The sequence below is a fragment of the Apteryx mantelli genome, chromosome Z, assembly GCF_036417845.1.
Source record: "Apteryx mantelli isolate bAptMan1 chromosome Z, bAptMan1.hap1, whole genome shotgun sequence".
NCBI classification, from domain to species: Eukaryota; Metazoa; Chordata; class Aves; order Apterygiformes; family Apterygidae; genus Apteryx; species Apteryx mantelli.
Window position 1 is genome coordinate 21,759,614 of NC_090020.1, and position 22,501 is coordinate 21,782,114.

Here is a 22,501-nt window from a genome sequence, read left to right on the forward strand (position 1 = left end):
ATTCTTAAACCTCACTGGTTAGCTTTTGAGCTGCACCTCTACAGGACAAGTATCAAGAACAGAACAAGTAAAGCTCAAGGGGAATGGGAGAAAAATTGGTTTAACGTCTTTTTTTTAATCCCTAGATTCTGGGCTGCCAATGAGCCAGCTTGATCCCCAGGCTGCAGTAGAATAGTCTCAGACCTCCTGGTCTGCTCAAATGCTCTAATCACCATAGTCAAAAATGCTAGAAACATAACTTTCCCACCTTCAACCACATGCCTACAAGCCATCCTGTACTCATAAGAGCAGCAGAAGGCTACTTACATAATCCTCAATCTGCCCCTGCAATGGTGTACTTGTTGCTTATCTGCCTGTCGCTCTTAGATCATTCCAATTTTATTTAAATGAAAGTAGGGCTCAAGGCAGATCCATGAAGTAATTCCAGTGCTATATTCTTAGGGCTAAAGTGAAAGTAAAGATCAACTCCTGTGATTTTAATGATTGGAAATGTGCTTAGAACAACTGAAACAAAATGAATTATGTAAACAAATCACTGCTCTGTGTGTCAGATGATCTGGATTTTATTTCACATTCAGACACGCTCAGCTTCAGCATCTCCCTGTGCATTAGTTTATCCTTCTCTCATAAGTATAATAACATCTGTTCATCTCTCAGGCAGATTACAAACCTTGATATGCATCATTTTCACCCACTACAATCAAATATACTGGGAGAGTTTAAAGTAGGTGCTGCCAGAAGAACTGTACTAAAACAAAATAAAATTTATTTCAGGCGTTGGTATTTTTAAAATCAGGAATAGACAGGGTGTGATAAATGAAAGACCATGCACAACATACAAAAATTTTTAAGCAAGCAGAAGACAGTGGTCCTAGAAGAAAAATAGGGGTATTGGTATGGCTCAGGACTGGTAAAGCTTTTGCAAAATTAAGTCAGAAAAGATTGATCTGCAGGGTTGGTAAGTACAGTACTTGAGAAGAATTGTGTTTCATATCAAAAGTACCCTGCATTTGTGCCTACAAGCTGCTAGGTAGAGAAAAGAGATACGTATGAAAATAAGCTACAAAAATGAGAACTAGGATGGATTAGTTTCAGTTTTTATAGCAATAACCTTGAGGAAAGAACATACAGTAATGTGATGAAATTTCAGCTTAATGGGAAACAGTGGTAGAGCAGTCAATACAAAGGAGGAGTGCAATAAAAATCAACATGACCTAGATAGGTGAGGAGCAAGAGCTGCTAGGTGGCTTATTCCTCATGGCAGAGAAATGTCACTTAATGGTGCTAAAGGAAGAAAGGAAATTGAGAGCATATGGCTTGAAAGGGTATATTGCACTAAACAAGAATAATGTCTAGCAGTTGTAATAGGGTGTCCTTTTTCAGTTCACAAACATTATAAGCTGCCATATCCACAAATCAAAGTGTGGAAATTATGCAAACTGCAGAACTATAACGCTGTTTCTGGAACAATTCATACATGTTCTCTGCAATTTTTATTCAAATTAAGGGAAGATGAACATTATTCAAGAAAGAAACCTAATACCCCACAAAGCAGCTTATAAGAACAAACTGTTCCAAATTATATGCACCCATACAAACACACACACACACGTGTAAAATTATCCTTCTTCACCGGATATATCAATTCAGTCTTAAAACTGTGTGGATATCTCCTGGGGCCTTCCAGTACAGATTGCTGATCAAGTGTGATTGCTGCTGAGTTGGCTATTACTCACACGGAGTTTGGTTAAGAATTAGATTAACCATATAATTTCCCATGAAACCTGAGGCTGTGTTTTGAGCATTTTCCAAAGATTGAAAGGTATGGCACCTTGTAAATTACCCACATGAGACTGTATTTCCTCCTCTCTTTCTAGAATCACCTTTACTCATACATGCCTGCTCTGATATCATACTGATGGGCTCAGAGCTAGCTCTTGAGAGTGCTTTTTATTTTCCCATCAGTTCTTATGATTAACACACATAGAAAAGTCCTCCTCCTACTAGCCATTGTAGCTATTGCAAGGCCACAAGTTTCCATTTGCCCAAGGGTCTGCAAGAGCGCCTTTCAATAAAATTTTCCAGGTTTAATGGTTACCCCCATAATCAACACAGATCCAAGACATGCAAGTATGTTTTATATCTACCAGAAATGCACCACTGTCAAGGGGAAAATACTTTTCTCTCTGCTACTCCCTCAGGGAGAGTTGCTTTAAAACTGGAACATAACCAGAACCCCTAAGAGACATCAGTATTAGAGCAGCTCTGAATCCAGTCACAAAGGACATGCAAAGAGAGACAGGCATCTTATGGCCTAGATGCAAAAAGGAAAGGTTGACATGCTTTTATTTAATATTGTGAATATTACACATTTATTAAACAGCAGTAAATAACATAGCAATCTATGAAAAATAACTTGAAAGCCAGATGGCAAAGTGACAGCTGTTGCTGATTCAAGGCCAGGCTTTGTGTGAATCATGAAACCACTGGGGAACTACTTTAACTGAAGTAAAGAAAAATGGCAAGTCTTCAAGGGCAATCTCGTCAAAGCTCAAGAGCAGTCCATACAGATATTCAGGAAAACAAGCAGACCTATCACAGGACGAGCCTGGATAAACAGGTAACGCATGACTGAGCCCCAGTGTAAACAGAGTTACACAGGAGGTGGAAATGAGGAGGAATATAGAAAGATTGCCTGGGTATGCTGAGATATTGTTAGGAAAGTCAAGCTCAGCTAGGGCTGAAATTGCCAAAGAACACCAAAGGCTATGAGAAGAGCTTCTATTCCCATGGCAACCACAAAATAATAAACAGGGGAAATGTTGTCATGCTGCAAAATGCTGGGCCAGGTGATCTAGTCACAGTGGATGAAGATAAGACTGAGTTACTCAATGTCATCTTTGTCTTGGTCTTCACTGAAAAGGTCTCCCAGGTCTCTGAACGGCTGCGCTCAGAGCATTGTGAGTAGCATGACAAAGTCCAGCTGGAAGCCATTCACTAGCAGTGTACCCCAGCAGCCATTACTGGGGCCAATACTGTTTAACATCTTCATTAATGACATGGATGATGGGGCAGAGTACACCCTCAGCAAGTTTACAGATGATACAGAACTGGGAGGACTCATTGATACACCAGATGGTTGTCTTGCCACCCAGAGGGACCTCAACAGGCTGGAGAAATGGGCGGACAGGACGTTCAAGAAGCTCAACAAAGAGAAGCGCAAAGTCCTGCAGTGGACGAGGAATAGCCCCTTGCAGCAGCACAGGCTGGAGGCCAACTGTCTGGAGAGCAGCTTTGCACAGGTTGGCAGAAAAGACCCTGGCGGTCCTGGTGGACAACAAGTTGACCATGAACCAGTAGTATGCCCTTATGGCAAAGAAGGCCAACAGCTTCCTGCGCTGCATTAAGCAGTGCATTGCCAGCAGGTCAAGGGAGGTGATCCTTCCCCTCTGCTCAGCCCTGGTGAGACACATCTGGAGGGCTGGTTTCAGTGCTGGGCTGAATAAAGGAGATGTGCATGTACTGGAGCAAGTCCAGCAAAGGGCCACAAACATAACTGAGGGACTGGAGCACTTGTCATATGAGGAAATAGTGAGAGAGCTGGGACTGTTCAGCGTGGAGAAGAGAAGTCTCAGGAGAATCTTATCCATGTGTGTAAATACCTGATGGAGAGAGTAAAGAAGATGGGGCTAGACTCTTCTCAGTGGTGCCCAGTGACAGGACAACCAGGAAGTGGGCACAAATTGAAATACAGGAAATTCCATTAAAACATAAGAATTTGTTTTTGTTTTTGTTTTTTTACTGTGAGGGTGGTCAAATACACTGAAACAGGTTGCCCAGAGAGGTTGTGGAGTCTCCATCCTTGGCGATATTTAACATCTGGCTAGAGACTGTCTTGGGCAACTTGCTGTAGGTGACTCTGCTAGAGCAAGAGGAGCTGTATGCCAGATGATCTCCAGAGGTGCCTTCCAACCTCAATTATTCTGTCATTCTGTGATTTGGAATAGATATCATGTTTTTACCAAGGATAAACCATACTTTAGCTTGTTTGCCCTTTATGCTGAAATGACTAGATCTGTGGATAACAAAAGAGCAGTGGATTTTGTCTACCATGGTTTCAGCAAGGCGTTAAACACACTTTTCCCACAGCATTTTCATATCCACACTGGGAAGTTATGGTCTGGATGGGTAGTCTACTGCATGGGTGAAAACCTCATTGGATGGCTGGGTTCACAGTTGTTAGTGAGTCGTACTCTACCTGGTGGCTGATAACAGGTAAGGCACTGCATTGGTCTGTCCTTGGACCTGTCCTCCTTAACATCTTTACCAGTGATGTGGAGAACCCTCATGAACCCTCATTAGATTTGCATAAAACACCCAATTGACAGATGCAGCTGATATACTCGAGGGCAAGACTGCCCTTCGGAGGTACCCAGACAGGCTGCAGGAATCAGCTAATATGAACTTTATGAAACAGGACAAATGCCAGGTCCTGCTCCTGGGATGCACTAACCCCCTGCAACAGTACAGGCAGGGGACTGGCTAGAGCAGCTCTGCTGAGAAGGTCCTGGTAGACCGTAAGCTATGTATGTGCCAACAACATGCCACGGTAGTGACAAAGATTAATGGCATCCTGGGATGCCTGAGCAGGATCCCAGACAGTAAGCTGAGGGGAGCGATTAACGTTCTTTACTCAGAATTCATTAGACCACATCTGGAATACTGACCCAGTTTTGGGCCCCCTCAGTACAGAAAAGATGTTGATGTTGTGGAGCAAGCTCAGGGGAGGCAGTGAGATTGCGAGGCAGGAGCCCGGTGCTGTGAAGGGAGGCTGTGAGTGTGGGGCTGGCTCGCCAGGAGCAGGGGCAGCCTCAGGGCTTCTCTCAGCAGCTCTGGTACCCACAGGCAGGGGCGTGGGGGGATGCAGCCAGGCTCTTTTCTAAGGCATTTGGCAGGAGGATGAGAGGCAGCGGTCATAAATTGAAACAGGGCAAGTTCTAACTGCATATAAGGAAACAAAATTTCCCTATGAGGATAATGAAGCAGTGCAACAGGTTGCTAAGAGAGGGTTTGCTGTCTCCATCCTTGGATGTTTCCAAGACACTACCGGATGAAATCCTGAGCAACCTAGTCTGAATTCAGTGTTGACTTTGCTTGGAGCAGGAGCTTGGACTGGAAACATCTTGAGGTCCCTTCCAGCAAGAAGGGTTGTGAGATTCTGTAAAAACTGAAGGTGGGGTAAGGTCTAGGCTCTACTGGTTTCTGAATAAGTAAAACACAGCTGTAGTTGTCTACAGTTGTCTCTTGTGGAGAATTCTGCAACCCTGCATCCTCAGAGCTGTAGTTTTTGGCTCCTTTGCTTTGGCAGTCACCACTCTGCAGGGCTTTTTAGTCTGCCTATTTTGTTTCCCAAAGGAGATCCAAGGTCCTAACAAATCAGTTAGTGCATAGCTATGAAATAGCATGTAGCTATGTAAGAATGCTGAGCAGTGTATAATTTTTCACATTTAGCATAATGGCATGCTTGAAGTTTGACTCTGTGGGACTCAGTGGCTTTAAACGAGAGCAGGAATCTAACACATACTCTAAAGCACAAGTAGTTCAGCAGTAAGAAGAGCACTTCAATTCTAATACAGAGATTAAATCTGCATAACAAGAAGACAGGAACTGCCACATGATGGATCAAAATGGTGGTCCATTTAGTCCAATTTCTTCTTTTTGATAACATGAAGCAATATATGTTTGAAAGGAAACTGCAGAAAGGATGGACCTTTCTGTTTCCTTCCCACTGCTATAGCTGGAGCTCCCACTAAAGTGAACAGAATTTGCACATGTAAATTTCTCTAATCAAACCCCTCTTCAGGGAGGGAATAGGGAGCTATCAGTCATGGGAAGTGCAGTCCTCTGAGGTACTCCTCTGAGGTACTCCTCTGAGGTATTCCTCTGAGGAACACGCCCCAAAAGGTATTTAACACTCTTGAATTTATATAAAGTCTTCCGAAAGATGCAGCTACACAGCATTTGAGTTTGATTTCCACTCATGAATGGACCACAAATCCTAACTTCAGTTAAGTACCTCATGAAAGTTATACTCAACATGGAAACTTTTATAATCATGGCCAGTCAAAATTATGATAGACTCTTCTAAATACCATCTCAAAGAAGTATTTCTTCTTACAGATAAAGAATACTGTCTCCAGTTACCAAGTGCAGGAGTTCTATAGAACTTATCTTATAAATCTCTTAAAAAAATTTATTTAAAGCTTATGTCTGACAAACTCTTAACATTCATTTATTGTGATTAAAAATCTTATTGACAATTGTCTGTTTCAATAAAATTTCCTCTATTAGCCATATATTGTGCTCATGTGCTAGGAGAGAATGACCTCTTCATTAGACATGGTTATATTTAAATCATTTGAGGCCATCATTTAAAACTGAAGCTGAATTAAGAAGCTGAATTCACATTTATAATAAATAAGGAGGCTTTTTAAATGAGATGTGAACCTTCAGGTACTGCCAGCCTCAACAGAACTAATGTGATTCCAGCTCTTCTGAAATCTAATCCACTGCTGTTTAAGTATTGAAGAGAAATACACGAGCCTATGTCTAGCTATCCAGGTTTGACATTTTTTGCTATACGTTTCCAACACCTGTGCAGACAAGGATTTGCTAGCGCCCATAAACCTTTTGCGTCTTCCATATTTTCCCATCAAATCAATCTAACTATTTTAAAATGGTTCTCTGTACTACAGCATCTAATCATCAAACAGCTGAAAACCTAATCCATTAACTGTCTTGCTTCTCTTGAAGAAGACGGGTGATCTTGTTTATCCAGTTTTTATTTCCTTCTGTTCTCTCCTCTCTTCTTTTCTGCATTTATAGTGCAGTAGCCAAGCAAGCTAAGTTGTGCTCCAGCTAACTCCTTTTTTTCCCTATAATTCCTTCTTTTGCAAGAATGTTCTGAGAGAGCCACTACCCCATTGCACACAACTCTCCTTCTTTCACATCTTTGCAATTACCTCCCTCACTCCCCTTACATCCTCCCCTCCCCCCACAAAAATCTGCCAGCGTAACTGAAGGTAACTGTAAAGCACTCTTACCTGGAGGTGAGAAATGACAGGCTGTACAATGAGAATCTCCCTATTTTCTATCAGTTTGATGGAGCTTTTTTAGATTTCATTTCTAAAGTTAAAAAAAGAAACAGTAAAAAAAGTAAAGAAAAAAGGTTTCATTTCATTGTGCATTTAAGCAAAATCTTTAAACCCCTTTGAATTATTTTATCACATCAGACTTGTCAAGTCACACTCATTTGAATGAGTGAGATTTGAAAACTTCTGAGTGTTATATTACATTTCCCATTGATATATGCTGTGAATCTTTACGGCTGCATGAAAATGAAGCCAAAAGTAAGAGGAGACAGCTCACTTCAAATGAGTGAGACTGAATAGGTCTGTCATTTGTTATTTCAGGTGCTCAGAGGACAGCAATTCTAAGCAGAGATGGGTGATGCAATTGACAGGTTTGCATGAGTTCAGATAAAGGGGGAAAACTTAATCATGGAGATAGAAACAGCCCTTTTGGTGTCAGACCCTTTGAAGTCTGACTTGTGCCCAGACACATCAGGCCTCATCCTATTCTCAAAAGACATGGAAATGTCACAGCTGAGAGCCCTTTTGGAGGCACTCTCAGGAGCTCCTGCAGTGGAGAGGGCAGGCACCATGTGCTCGGCAGATCACCCCTTTGGCTGGAAAGCTTTGGCTGTGACCCCAGCGCCATCCTCTCCGCTGCACTGCGAGCACTGTCAGGGCTAGTCCTAGCTAGAAGACATCTGCGATACTCAAAACCAGGCAGAGAGACTTCTTACATGTTGCTTGCACATTTGTTCAAAAGCCAGCCACAGTCTGACCCTGTTCCTAATATTCAAGTATACTTACCCTTCCTTCCTCTGTGCAAAAGTTGCCTTTATATTCTCACCTCTGTAGTCTAAAGTTGCTGAACAGAACTCTAGAAGTTGCTCAGGGACTTTCCCAAGGGGATTTGATTTTTGTACAGCTGCAGAGGAAAATGGTAGTGAAGAGTACCTTTTGGATTTGCAATGTGTAAAGATGTCCTTTCAAGTACGTGTCTGCAAGCTGATTATTTTGACAGAGGGAGCAACACACCGAAGAGTTCATTATCATGCACATGGGGAGTTTAACAATGCACTGTTCTACCAAAAAGAATCATATGAAATTGCAAAAGAGAAGTGCTTGCAATTCACGAGTTAACAGAAGTGCTTGCATTTAATGAGTTAACTCCCCCAGTGAGTGAACTGGGAAGGTGCTAGAGCTGACAGCTGACTACATCGTACAGCCTAAATTTCAGCCATTTTTAGCGTGCCCTGTGATTAAGAAAACAGAAAGTCCAGCCGTTGTTTTTCCCCACTGCGGTCAGCAGAGGGAGATGTTGGCATTCCTTTTGTTACCCAGTTTTGACTAGGCTGTTTTCTCCCACTTAAATTAATTCAATGTTTGAAATCAAACCACTGTTTAAAATGTACTGGTATTAATATGCAAGGGTAGACATGTAACGTGGAAAATTTCCATTAAACTTTCTACACAACCGCAAATTTTGAGTACTTTTGTGGAACATTTTTGGAAAGTCAGTGCAGGAGAAATGTTGGCTCTGACAGTGAAATCTCCTCAGGAAGGAGTTCATGCACTGAGGCATTTATTCAGGATTTCTAAGACTGAAAACAAATGAAACATGGCTATTTTGAAGAAGAAAGGATCTGATGAAAAACAAGCTTTAGCTGAGTTAAGAATGTGACACACTAACCATTTTAAAGGAAGAGAAGTTTGTGGGTAAGCATTTCTGAGTGATAGTGGCATACATTAGATAAACATATGGGCATATTTTGATGCCAGTCTTGTGGTGAGATCAAACACACTTCATCAGATTTACCTTGGAAGGTTGTATTAATAAAAAAAAAACTTTGTTCAGTTTCTCAACTTGTGTAAATTAGCAAAGCTTGGAAGAAGCGAGTTATGCCAATTTTACACCGCCTGAGAATCTACTCTTTGTGTTAAAATTTCATGAATGAAGAAAGAAAACCGAATATTTTCATTTTATTTTCTATATTTTAAGAATATCTGCTAACTTTGAGTGACAATGCTGCAGCTAAAATGAATGCTAACTCCTGTGCTAACTCCTTATATTTCTCTTTTCTGCGAGTCAAGCAAATGTTAGATTTGTTTTTAGACCTCTATTAGAAGCAGATACACAGGGGACCTGATTCTGCTTCGACTGAAAACAGATTTCCACAGAACTGACTCCATCGATTTGACACCAAAGTTATGTGTGACCAGAAGGAAGCTCTCCGACTGCCTCTCCGCCTTCAAATGCAGAGCATGCTCTGCTGCTCCTGAGGGGGAAGAAGAGCTTCGCGTTGATAGCTCCCCTTCCCAGCCACTCTGCAGATCTGCTTACCAGTCCATTAGACTCAATTAAGGTCGAACATGGAAATAAATTAGGAAAAAAAAAGTCTGACAGATTCATCTGGAAATTATTTTGCTCCCAGAGTTGAATACTGCTTTTGAAGAAACTTTCTTCAAATTTTGTTTTGTTTTGATCTTACTTACTTCTTTCAGGTCTTTGGATTTCCACTAAGCATAAAAGAGCTAAAAAACCAAAATATTTCTTACCGCTAAAAACTGTTCAAATTAGAAGTATATATATTGCAGGAGGATACTGATACAAACACCACCTTGCACCTTAGTATGGAAAACATCTTATGAAACATCTAGTTGCTCAAGTTATGCTACTCTAAGCCACAGAAATTGCATTTGTGACTTGTATTTCTGGCACTTACTCGTAGTCACAAAACTGGCTTCAGTCAAATTAAACCAGGTACTTCTTGCACATAGGACACATTAGTGCAGCTCTGCATGCCCAGATTTCCTTGGTAGATGATACCCGTGCCATCAAGTCATCATAGTATAGATACCAAAGCTAACTTTGGGTATCAGTCATAGGTGCATCAACTGGTGCTGCATAGCTTAAATGGCAGGCAAAACAGGACTTTTTTTGTTCCCTCTCCCTCTGTCCCATTTCATGCTTATTGTTATTTCTGGAAAATGGTGCTTCCAGGAACTGTGAAACGCAGAATTGTGTTTTCGCATGACTGGTATTTCACTGATTTGTACAGCAGGTCTAATTGTTTTTCCATTTTTTGTCAATATAAAACTGCAGCAGTTCATCCAAATCTGTGGAGTTGCTCCAGATTTACCACGGTGCAAACAAAAGCTGTGGGAGGCCCAGAGTCCCTACTAAGACAAGAATTTCAGTACAGCTGAGGTACTGTTTCTACTCTATCATACTAGAAAATTCTGTGGCAACCTACTTCACACAGCATGTAGGAGATAACATGAAGTACAAATACTAATATCTAAAAGAAACATGAGGGATACAGCTTTCAGATTAAAAAAAAAGTAACTAAAAAATAGAAGCACAATGAATTTAAAAAAAAAGCCACAGGTATAATGACTTAATTCTCTGCATTTTCTGAACCAGTTTTTATCTGGAAAAATATAATCAGATAACTTTGGGGTTGACTTAGCATCACAGATAGCATTAATTTTAATGGAAGCTTTTTATTTATTTTCTCTATTTAAGAAAATAAATTCTCTATTTGAATAATAATATAGAATCAAATTTAAATTGTAAATAGTGTCCAGATACTAGTAGCTTCCTGGCTCAAATTCTTCAGCACATATGGTGGTAGCATAAGTTTGTGCCAGTCTGCCTACTTTGGGTAATTTTGCATGCAAATAGTTTAGTGCCTATGTTGAGGTGCTAGAATGTGTTTAGTACACTTTAAAATATTTGCATTGCAAAAAGAGAGTTAATCTCCTGAGGAAAATCAAATTGATATTTTGTATTAAGGGACTACTTTGGATATTATGTGGCACGGTTCTACGGAAAATGATGTTTATAGTGAGGCTGGCATTTTTAATTGACCTTCATAGGAAAAGGACCCACTACTGCTTTGCCAAATTCATAAACTATTGGAATATTCTCTGGTTGTCATTCACCACCATGCTCTTTTACTGCTTCTGAAGCTTTCCTCTGATAATTTCATCACTTTCATAAAGCTTTTCCCCATAAACAGGTTTAGCAGTGATTGCAATGTTTAATAAGTACTCAGGAGGCACGTTTTGTTGGAAAGAAGAAACAGCACTTATTAACAACATGAATAATTAGCACAGCTGAGTCTGCTCTAGCTTCTGGAAATGTCTATTTCACATTGGACATGCTCAGAAGCTCAACTCACAACCACTTCATGGCCACGCTTCCCATCCACAGGTGTGTTAGTTTACCCATTCCCATACTAGTAAGTTGATATTCAGATTTATATTTCTCCCTAGATGCCCACACACATACTCACCCCCTTTTACTTATTCAAATTCCCCTCTGACAACATTTACCTTTGAAACAGCATGTAACTGGTCAATGTGTCATCTAATAATTTGCCCATTCACTTAATTAGTCCATGCTGTTTGGATTCGGTCCTCTTCGAATCTGGCCCGCTCTCTCAAGACATGGGACCAGCGTGACTCAGTCCGGTTTGATTTTGTTAAACTTTCAGCGGGTGTTAGCTGGACTCTGTGACTATGGTCATGCTGGAGTCAGCAGTGACTCAATACGCAATTCCTTCTCTGACACCAGAGTTTCTCATGACCCTGGAAACAGATCTGAGCTCCCATTTGCTTTGGGGCCCACAAAGTGAGTGTTGTTTGCCGAGATCCTTTTGCGGGGTGGCTTTTTTACAATGTAGCCATAAATTCAGCTTACAATTCTATAGTTTCAGCACCATGTAGAGAATAGTAAAATGTTAAAATATTTTCATTGTGTTTTGTGAGGGAGGGAAGTTTTGGAATAATTTCCAGTGTAATTTATATAGTTACATTACTCATGGCTACTGCACTTAAAGAAAAGCTGGTGCAGTTGTTAATAGGCCTTTTTCTCCCCCTCTCTTTTCAGTCTGAACACAGATTTTCTTGACTCTGTTTGCTGATCTTGATGTAAATATGACTAGCTGATTGCTGCAGGAAAAGCTCCTCTGGGTCCCAACTGAATACTGCCTTATGCAGCTGCTATAAACACTCAAGAAGAAAGGTGCAAGCACCCTGGGGAATATTCCTGAAGCAGTAGCCTTTGATGTGGAGAACAGCCAGGGTCAGAGGAGGGGAGTAAGAGACAGCAGTCAGCCGTTCTGCAGCAAGACAATGGTCCACAGGGTCTTTTGCAACATAGCCATGAGTTGAAGCAGAATTCCTTTGCAATGTCCAAGACTGTGTTACATTTTTTCTGAAGAGTTACTGATGAGGCCACTGATTAGTTAAGCCTTAATAATTTAAAAATGGTGGATTGATGATCAGAGTTCAACTGCTCACATGCCTGTTTGTAAATGTCTGTCCAGTACCAGGGGAAGTAATTTTCCGGCAGGTCCCTTGAGAGCCTGTTGACTATCAACATATGGAGAAAGAATTTAATCTGAACAAATAATTCTTTGTAGATCCACTTTGCACTGTGCATGCAGTATTTCAATTGTCGCTTTTATTTCATCTGAATTAGCAATTAAGTTATCTTTGTTCAATTTATATCTAATAGATATAATGGCTGCTGCACTGATTTTCAGACTTTTTAAAATTCACAGATTTCAATTATCTTTACAAGAAACTTCCATAGGCTTTCCTTATTCTCTATCATTCTCAAGCCAAATTCAATCATCATTCATTACAATGTCGGGACCTTGTAATCCTTCAAAAATCTGTGAAATTACTCTTCAAAACTCCTCAGGAGCAGAACTAATAACAAATGGCATTTTCTTGGGCTTCAAACCTTCAAATGGTATTTTTTCACCTAACTTACTTCATCTAACTTGCCAAAAGGCAAGTCCTGCACACAGGACTGCAAATGTGATTATTTCTGACATATTAACTGTTACTTCATCATTTTTCATTGAATGATACTTATATCTTTGCTTTCCTTCCATTTCTGGGAGGGTGTAATGCTTATTAAACTGTTGGGAGGCAGGCTAGCTGGAAGGGAAACTTGAGATTTCCAATAACTACCTGATGCTCTTCGGCTGTGCATTGTTAATGCTTCAGAACACTTCTGAATGGCTCTGGGCATACTCAGGGGCTGTATTTGTACGTTAGATACAAATTATCTGGCAAGAACCCTCTAATGATGCAGCTGAGAAGATCCTTTCTGTTGGCTCTCTCATCCTCAGAGCCTTTCTCACAGGGCACTCTACTACCAGTAAAACAGCTGCTATGTTACATTATTACTTTTTCAATTCTCATTTCCATTTATGCATTTCTGTGTCAGTAACTCTGGGGAGTGAGAAGGAGTGAAATAGACTTTAAATATGTCATATGTACTTGTGTGGTAGAAGAAGCCACTGAGAAACTGCAGGGTGCTTGATCCTCAATCAATTTCCAGATTCAGCCAAAGTCATTAACTATTTTTGATGCTAGATCGTGAAGTTGAATGCTAGAAGAAAAAAGCTGAATTCCATGTTACCCAGGAAGCATCCCCTTCTCTATATCTCTGTATCAGTAGCAGAGCTAACTACATGCTCAGTGGCTCTATTAAAGTATTAGTAAGACTCTAAGTAATATCAGCAATTAAAATGCCACCAGTAATCTTCTGAATTAAAATAATAATAACAACAATGGAAGCAGTGCAGACTCAGGCTCTCACTCCATTCACATTTCAAAAATTATCCTTCCAGCCATAAGGCAAGTGTTTAATATTTTTGATGAAAGCTGAGATTCCAGAGTACAATTATTCAGCAAGTTTGTTTTGTGTTTTTTTTTTTAAATATGAATCCATCTGAGCAGCTGCATGATGATATTATAGGTCTTTGTACGAACACATCTGTTAGCCTAGATACATCCATAGGAACATTACCTCATCATTAGTGTATTCAGTCCCATACTAATAGTATGATACCTGTCTGTACAGCAAGGTGCCAAACCAGCTACAAAGTTTGATGAGAAGCAGTGGTTGTTGATTTGTGAGCACTAAAATACCCTCTCTGATTTGCTGTGAACCAGCTGGTTAGGATCTGAACTGAATCAAATAACATGCACTTTGGTGTATGCCATCAGCTGTGCTGTTTTTTGTTGTTCCATTATGTTGAATCAAGGGAATCATGGTCAAAGAGGCTTAATACAGGTCTGGGACCTATTCTGGGTCTGGCAGTACTTTTTTTCTGTCGCTGTAAGCAAGTCCTCTGCCTTGCTTCCTAGATTAGTCCATCTATAAAATGGTCTATAACCTACTTTGCAAAAGATTGTGAGACTGACTCAGTTCATATTTGTGAAACACTTTAGAGATCAAAAAACAAACAGTACCAAGCTTTTCTGAAGAAAAGCAGGTCTTATCCAAGCTTCATGCCCTGTTCATTCATTCTGATCTTCACCTACACCCCTTTTATTGCATTAGCGCTTCCCTTAGTGATGGGGCAAACCTCCAGAGGTGCTCAGCCAACTCCAACTGCAACTGCCTGGCAGGGGCAGCATGGTGCAGATCAGACCCCTTAAATCTACAATTTTAACATTTGCATGAATGTAGTTCCATGGAGGATTTACAAAATCTTTTCCCTTTAAAGTATGTTATGATCCACTGCCAGGTGATATGACAAGAAATAAGGCAATGAGCAGCAGCAGGTGGTGGGAAGGGTGGAGGAGGAAATGCAGACTGTGTGAGCAAGTCCTTCCACCTCCCTGACTTCCCCTGTCTCCCATGACTGCTATCTCTAACTGTTCCTCGGGGAGCATCCAGTCCAAAATTAAAATGAGATAGATAGGCGCACAAAGCATCAGGCTATCTGAAGTCTCCGTTTGATCAAATCTACCAACTATGGTAGTCCACTATGCCTAGACATTTCTCATCTGCAAATAACTCATGCCAGATGCAACAGTAATGGTTCCCGTTGTTATGGGACAGCCTGATTACTTTGGGGAACATGCTGCTTGAGGGACCTCCATGCTGCAAGTGTCCAGGCCAACCAAAATCACTGCTTGTGCTCCAGAGCCTTTTGCAGCACTTTATCATCAAGTCCCTGCCCAAGCTCACAACTGCCTGGTGTGGGATTTGGTTTCAATGGGTAGGCAGTGACAGGTATTGTATGTGGGCCAACAGGAACTCATTATGAACACAGAACAATAAGAAAGGTCTGACATTAGTGTGTTTGTGAAACTCCTGTCTGTTAGTGATTGACTTCCTTTGAAAAAAACAGAAACAGGGGGCCTCTGCTGCCTGAGGGATGCTGGCACATCAATCAATCCATTAGGTAAGTAAATAAAGCAATAACTAAAGAATAAATCATTCCTGAAATCCACTAGAAAAAACCTTCTGATATATAAATTACCAGAATGAAATGACTCATGAACAATTTGGAGGCTGCAATGTGTGTTCAAAGAGGGAAAAAAAGAAAAAAAGAAAGGGGGAAAGAACAGCAGCGCTAACTGTGAAACATTCATTTTTCTTTGCTCCCCCAAACCTTTTCTTTACTCCTTCTTATTAACACACTATTGGGAGGAGGAAAAAAAAAAGCAAAAGAAAGAAAAAACCTGCAGCACATTTCCTCTAGCACAGAGGGTGGGCAAAACAGCTGCCTCCACAGCTGATGCCACCGTTAACTCCCTGTGCTTGCTCCACTAACCCGAAAGCACACAATAAGCCCCTGGAAGGCACACCACACAGCTCGGCAAGCACAGCGCCCAGCTATCCCGGTGCTGCCGCACACTGCCTCCTTACCAGCAGACACAACAGGCATACGAAATCAGGCCTTGTAAATAATTCATCCCTTGTGTTTGGCAAAAACAAAGAAATAATACATTTGCCAGTAGATACGTGCACAGCAGGTCCTTTTAAAGAGAGGAGCAAATTTAGAGTTGGAGCTTTTTATTTCCATATATTAATCATTCAGTTGGGGGAAAAAAAAAAGTGCTGACAGCTTGGGTAGGTATATTTTACCTGAATGAATCTGTCTGATTCATAGGGATTACAAATCTTGCAGCCTGCTTTTTAAAAGGACTGTGCATCCACAGCCCCGGTGAAGAGTTTCAAAGAGCACCTGTCTGAGACTATAGCGACCCATGAGCTGCTCTCATAGTGAGATAGGATGGTTCTCAATGCACTCTAACTGAGATCAGACAACATCATTTTGGAGACACTTAGCAATAAAATAGCATGGCTGTCTGCTACAGAACAATAAATGAGTTAATAGTATCCTAAAATGCATTTTTTCATTGATATTAGAATATTACTGGAGTCAACACTTCTGTGAATTGGACCCCAAATTGTTTTAGTGACACTTAAATACTCACAAATTTAATGCAAGTTAAACTGGCAATAAAAACACCCCCAAATGTGTTGAGCTGTCATCCTATTTGTATAAAATAGCTCCAAATCTTAATACTAACTATGCTAAGCAATGCCACTGGGATGAAATCGATGGTGCATGTGCATAGCTTACTTTTTTGAATATACTATGAGGCAATCCAGCCAAGATTTTTTTTTTTTAATTGCTATTACTACTTTAACTTTGCATAGTTATTCCCTAAAGCAAGCACTGGAGAGGAAAGTGATATTCCTGAACCAACTCTGAAGCAATAAGTCTTTGTGGACAACCCTTTCCATTCACCTTGCTCTCTGCCAAAATTTAATCAGTACCTCTTTACTGCCTTGGAGTTATATACCTTCCTCTGCAATTTGTGGAAGGAGCAGGTTCCTGCGTAACTGCCTTCTTTAGCGTCTGACTTGCAGGTTAAGCATGAATCATCTGGGCAATTTGGGGTGGGGAGTGAGGTTTGGTGGTTAGAGCAAGGGAGAGGTTGCCTATCCCAGACAATCAGTCACTGCAGCATTTAATGGAAATGCACTTAATTTTCCATGCCTTACTTTGCCCATCCAGAAAACGAGTGCCATGATCCTTATCCAGAGCAGAGCATAAGTATATGGTCAGTTTGAAGACAGTTGTTAAAGTTTGAACCAAACTGCTGTATCTGAGGAAACCATTATTGTGAGGACCTCTAGATATAGTGGAGTGCTTAACTGAAACTGGATAAACTGAAATCTCAGATCCCAAAATGATCCTGAAGTCTGGGTTGATGTGCAGCTGGGAATCTTAAAGATGAAACATGCTTTGAGCTTTCAAAATGGCTGGAAATGTTTGAGAGGAAAGATACGAAGTGTGAAAAGAAACAATCCACACTTTGCAGTATATTGCAATGATTATTAGCATTCTTGCTTATTCAGATTCCTCACTGCTGCATTTTGCATAAATGGAAACTGATTTTGATGCTTCAGCCAAAAAATGTCACCACGTAAAAGGCTTGTTTTCAGCATCTCTAGTTAAAATCTGGTTATTCCACACACTCCAGAGCCTGGACTGGTGCTCTCCATGGGCACTGCTGGAGTCAGAGAGCACACTAGGTCACTGATCTCCTGTGCTCTGAGGCAGCGATCCCACTTTTGCCTAGACTCCCATGAACGAAGGGAGTTAAAGTGTGAGATGACTTACAAACGAATTCTGGGCATCGGTGATCAAGTCTAATCCTGCTCTACTGTAACATATTTATAGGTATGTCTGGATGATCGGAAAGAACAAAAGAGAAATGACAGAGCCCTGGGAATTCTTGAGCGCAGAGAGAAAGAGAGAGAGATGGGCAAACAGAGAAAATAGGTACATTTTATTCAGTGTTCAGTCTCACTTTCTCCAAGCTGGAGCCAGATGCAATTGTTAATGTATAGACAAGTATGTCTTTCCTAGTGCCTAACTGAAAAAAATAGTTCTTTTTTTTATGATATGCGCAGGTCTGTCTGTCAGACCAAGGACAAAGAATTAAGGGAAGATGTCTGGATTTCCATTTTAATCCAAACAGGTTCTACATTCTCAGACCACAAGCACTGCCAAAGTAGTCAAGCCCAAATTTTGAGTAGTTGTAGAAATGCTAGCCTATAAAAGCACCACAAAATGTGTAGATCCAATTCCTTTCAGAAACAGAATCTAGGCCAGTGTCAACATAGGTCTATCCAACCTGCTTTTAAAATGCTCTACAAAATATACTGTACAACTTCCATTTGTACCCAGTTTGAGTGTTTCAGTTCCTCATATTTAAGAAAACTTTTCTAGGTTTTCCATATAAATCACCCCACCCTTCCCCCCCAAAAAGTAATCTGATTCCCTGGTAACCACAAGCAGCAACTGATGACAGCTTCCTTCGTAAAACCGTTTGTGTACTGAAAGATTACCATCATATCTCAGCCTCCTCTCAGGTTTCCAAACTAAACAAAACAAATTTCTCCAGCCTTTCATTGTGCTCTTATTCTTGTTATCTTCCTTTGGATGTTCACCAATTCATCATTATTTCTGATCAACAAATTCTATCTTCACATAAGCATTGCTTTTGCCTTCCTTTGGGTTAATTGTATAACAAATGACACTTTAGAATCAAACAAAATATTTCAGCGTTACATTAGATAATGAAAATAACCAAAATGTTTATTGTTTTAAAATGTTAGTAAAAGCAGACCTGCATTCGGATTAACATCAGAATATGTATATATGTAAGGGATTTTAGCATACGTGTGCAAGATTTTTAATTAGCAACAAGGAAATAAATTTAATCTTAAATTTCTAACAGACTGTTAAATAGAATAGTTCTTTTAGATAGCTACAGGAGTGAAATTTTGTGAAAGGAATATTGGACACCAATATTTGAGGTGAATCTCAAACTCTCTTTCCTAGATGCAGGGAATGTTCTTTAAAACATGTCTTCAGAGAAGGCAGGATAGAATAAGCTTAGGTTACAGGTTTTCTCCTTCCTTTACTTTTTTTTTTTTTATCCAAATGCTAATATCAGTCCTGTCTGGTAATTCTGTCACAACCTAAGCACCCTGATATAACTTACATGGTATATTACCGCTGCACACTAACTGCAGTGAAAACGTTCAGCCAAAGGCTGTCACAGCTGAGCCATGTTTGTTCTCCAGCCCCTCTGGCCAAAAGTAGTGATTAGAAGTGACCTAATCTGCCTTTGCTCAGTCTGGCTTCCTGTTTCATTTTCCAACATTTATGCAGCAGAATAATTTCTTGTGTTTGTGTGAGGCCGTGAGGTCACAGGAAATATATAATTCCCAGCAAGAGTGCAAATGTGTTGTTCCATAATAACCTGCTGGTACGAGTGCGGTTGTGATGCCTTGCCTCCAGCAATATCAAACTGTTACCAAACTGTTTTGCTCTATTGCTTGTCATGGCCAAATACATCATATTTCAGCAGAACTGGGCATATCAGCTCAGTGACATGGTTGCACCATCATGAGTTATGTGATTGTGGATTCACATATCACATACTGAATATGCAATAGAAATATAGTGTAGAGCTCCTCCTCCCAATTTTTGTAATTCCTGCTGAGTGACACACTTAGGTATTTTTTTAGATAAAGTTCTCTTGAACTTCCAGCTATATTTTCCCTTGTGTAGAAGCTCCTAATTCACACTGCTATATCCTAGTAATTACCTCATTTTCAGGATGGAGTATGTCTGAAGAGATTTTTTTTTTTTTAAAGGAAGATTGAGACAATTAGATAATGATACTTACTCCCATTTAACCGCTTTCTTTTTGATAGAGAAAATCCTAGAGACTTAATACAACATGGTTACAAGACACTACTCAGGTGTGTTTCACGTTTTATAACTGCAATTTTAAAATGCATTTAAAAATTAGCAGCAATAAACCCTAACTGGTATGTAAGAGAGTCTTGCATCAACCACTAGACAGTAGGTTTACTTCTGCACACCCAGAGCCAGTCAAGTGAAAATTACTTCAGTGCTTATCTTAAAATTGCTGAGCTTAACATTGTTTACATTATTTGGAACCCTTTCTAATTGATTTTTTTTTTAACCACTGAATTTGTTTATAGAACAGCAAACATTAGTCTTTTGCTCCGTAAAGTTCCATTTCTAATGAACTGTTTGTAGTTATAAATGGGAGGCAATACAGAGAATACATTTCTCTCATTTCTCTCCCGACAACTTCATTTCTTGGAGGTACGCTATATGGCTAACAAAAAGCAGTGATGAAGATATTTATTATGCTGCTCCTGGTTCTCCTGCCTACACTAGGCTCTCATGGCCCTTTTTTGATTTAAATAGATCTTCTGCACAGTCAGACAGTAAAAATATAAAATATTCTGCTCCAGATGGATGCATAAAAATCAGTGGGCTAAATACTCCCTTGTCTAAAACAACCTAATAATTAATAGTTAATAATTAATAGTTAATAATTAATAGTTAATTCTACACTCAGTTTGGTGGAAGCAATTTCTTTGGCCCACAGAGCAAAACTTTGGCTGTTTCTGTATTCAGGCACAATACAGCCACAGTTTTCCTGGATATGACAGGCTGTAACAAAAATGGAGCTTTTATAAGACCTCAGCACAGAGGACCAGAAGCTATAGTCACATGCAGGAATGGCTTCAACATCTAGGCATCTATTGTGATACAGACATATGTATTAAAGGATATTCTGCACATTTATAAAACACAGTGGAGCTGAAAAAAACAGCGCTAAGAATTAAACAGATGAAATCTGTTTTACACTACACTACACTGCCCATCAAGTGTAAGAAGGATTTGTGCCCAGTTCATAAGCTTTGGGTATAAAGCAGGAATTTTTGCACAGACACAAAGGAAAATGGCATTATTCTAGTGTATCTATAAGAAAGGTGTTTTTTTCCCTCTATCCTTGAGCAATCAGCAGCACAGAATTTCTACTTCTGCTGTTGAATTTTGGCAGTTCCTTTTTTTTATTCATGCTATCTCAATAAGATAATTACTACCGGATCAATAAATGCTACACAATGGAAAATGGTGAATAGACTCTTGGGGAATGATGTTACTCCTCACTTGCATGCAAAACAGAAACTGTTGAGAGGATGGAACAAGACTATCTACTTTTGTCTTTATTACTTACAGTAAACTGTTACACAGTTTTTTGAAATGGCCGCTGTAAATTCTTTGTCACCCAAAAGCAGGATGAAAAGAAATGACGCTATAAGAAATCCATCCTTTTCTAAAAGATTGGTGAGAATTATTGATTGGGGAGGGGAGGAATTGGGGGGACGGGGCAAATCTTTCTTTTCCCCTCAACTAAAACATCAGATTTCCGTAACATCTCTCTCTTTATATCTAGAATTATCACTTAATATTTGTACTGCACTCCTATTCAGAAGCTATCACAGATATTGCAGTGGGCACCATGCAAACATAAAAAGTCATGACCCCTACCCTGGAAAGCATTGTTTGCTGCTCTTAATGCTTTTCTCCTACTGTAGAATCACAATGGAATTATCACTGTGTAAGAGACATTGTAACAGGAATAGTATCCTCTTGAGAGGACAGATTGAAAAGCTTTTCTCACTGTATTTTTCCCAGTGGACTATGATGACTAGATTCAGACATTTTTGGCAAGATCTGGGAAGAGACATTTTGTTTTGCAAGTCAACAGTTCCTTCATCTCTAACATAATACAGTAATACTATGTGCTGTAGAGGAGCTAATGTAATATCACTGAACGCAGATCTTCAGGGCAAAGTCCACTGTTTGCACTGTTAAATTAGGTGTATCTCTTCAAATTTGATTATTTCTGCAAAATAATAATAATAATACAGAAAGTTTTCATCGTAGAGGGGAAGGAACAGCAAAGAGAGAGCCAAGTCCAGCATTTACAGCATATCTTATATGTTCCATAAATTTGTATTTGGTCACCCACAGTGGGGACAAGCCTAATGTTCAAACGAAACATTTAAATACAAAAGAAGGCAGATTTCTTAGTTCCTCAACACAGTGTTTTATCCTTTGAAAGAGGCCTGTCTGAGAAACATACTAATATGTATGGCAATAGATCTACTGATAAATCACAATCTGATTTATAGTCCAATTACTCTCCTGTCTCTTGTAAACAAGTCAATTTTTTTTTTTCTTTTTCTGTTAGGCTTATGACACTGTGGCAAGATAAAGAAGAGTTTGGTAAATAGGTACTGCTGGCACTGGTGGTAGTTCATTCCATCAAGTAATGCAACTCCCTGAAATTTATGCTTCCATCAGTCATCCTGCACACATCATTTATAAGATGAAGAGAGAGAGAGAGAGAGAACAGAATTTTACCAAAAGTTTTAAAACTTGAATAATTCTTAAAGGTGATTAAAACCCAAAGATAAATATAAACCATCAGGCAGCGACATTCAATAAATGAACAGCTCCAAAGCCACTTTTATTAGAAGTAGACTGGAAATGTCTGAAATTTATTTTTGTAAAGATTAGTTTCCATTACCTAAGCTTCAAAACTGGAAAGTTTTCCATCCTTCTGAAGTGCTTCATGATTTATATTTTGAAAAATGTTAAGTTTGAAAATAAGCAGTTATCATCTGCTCTCTT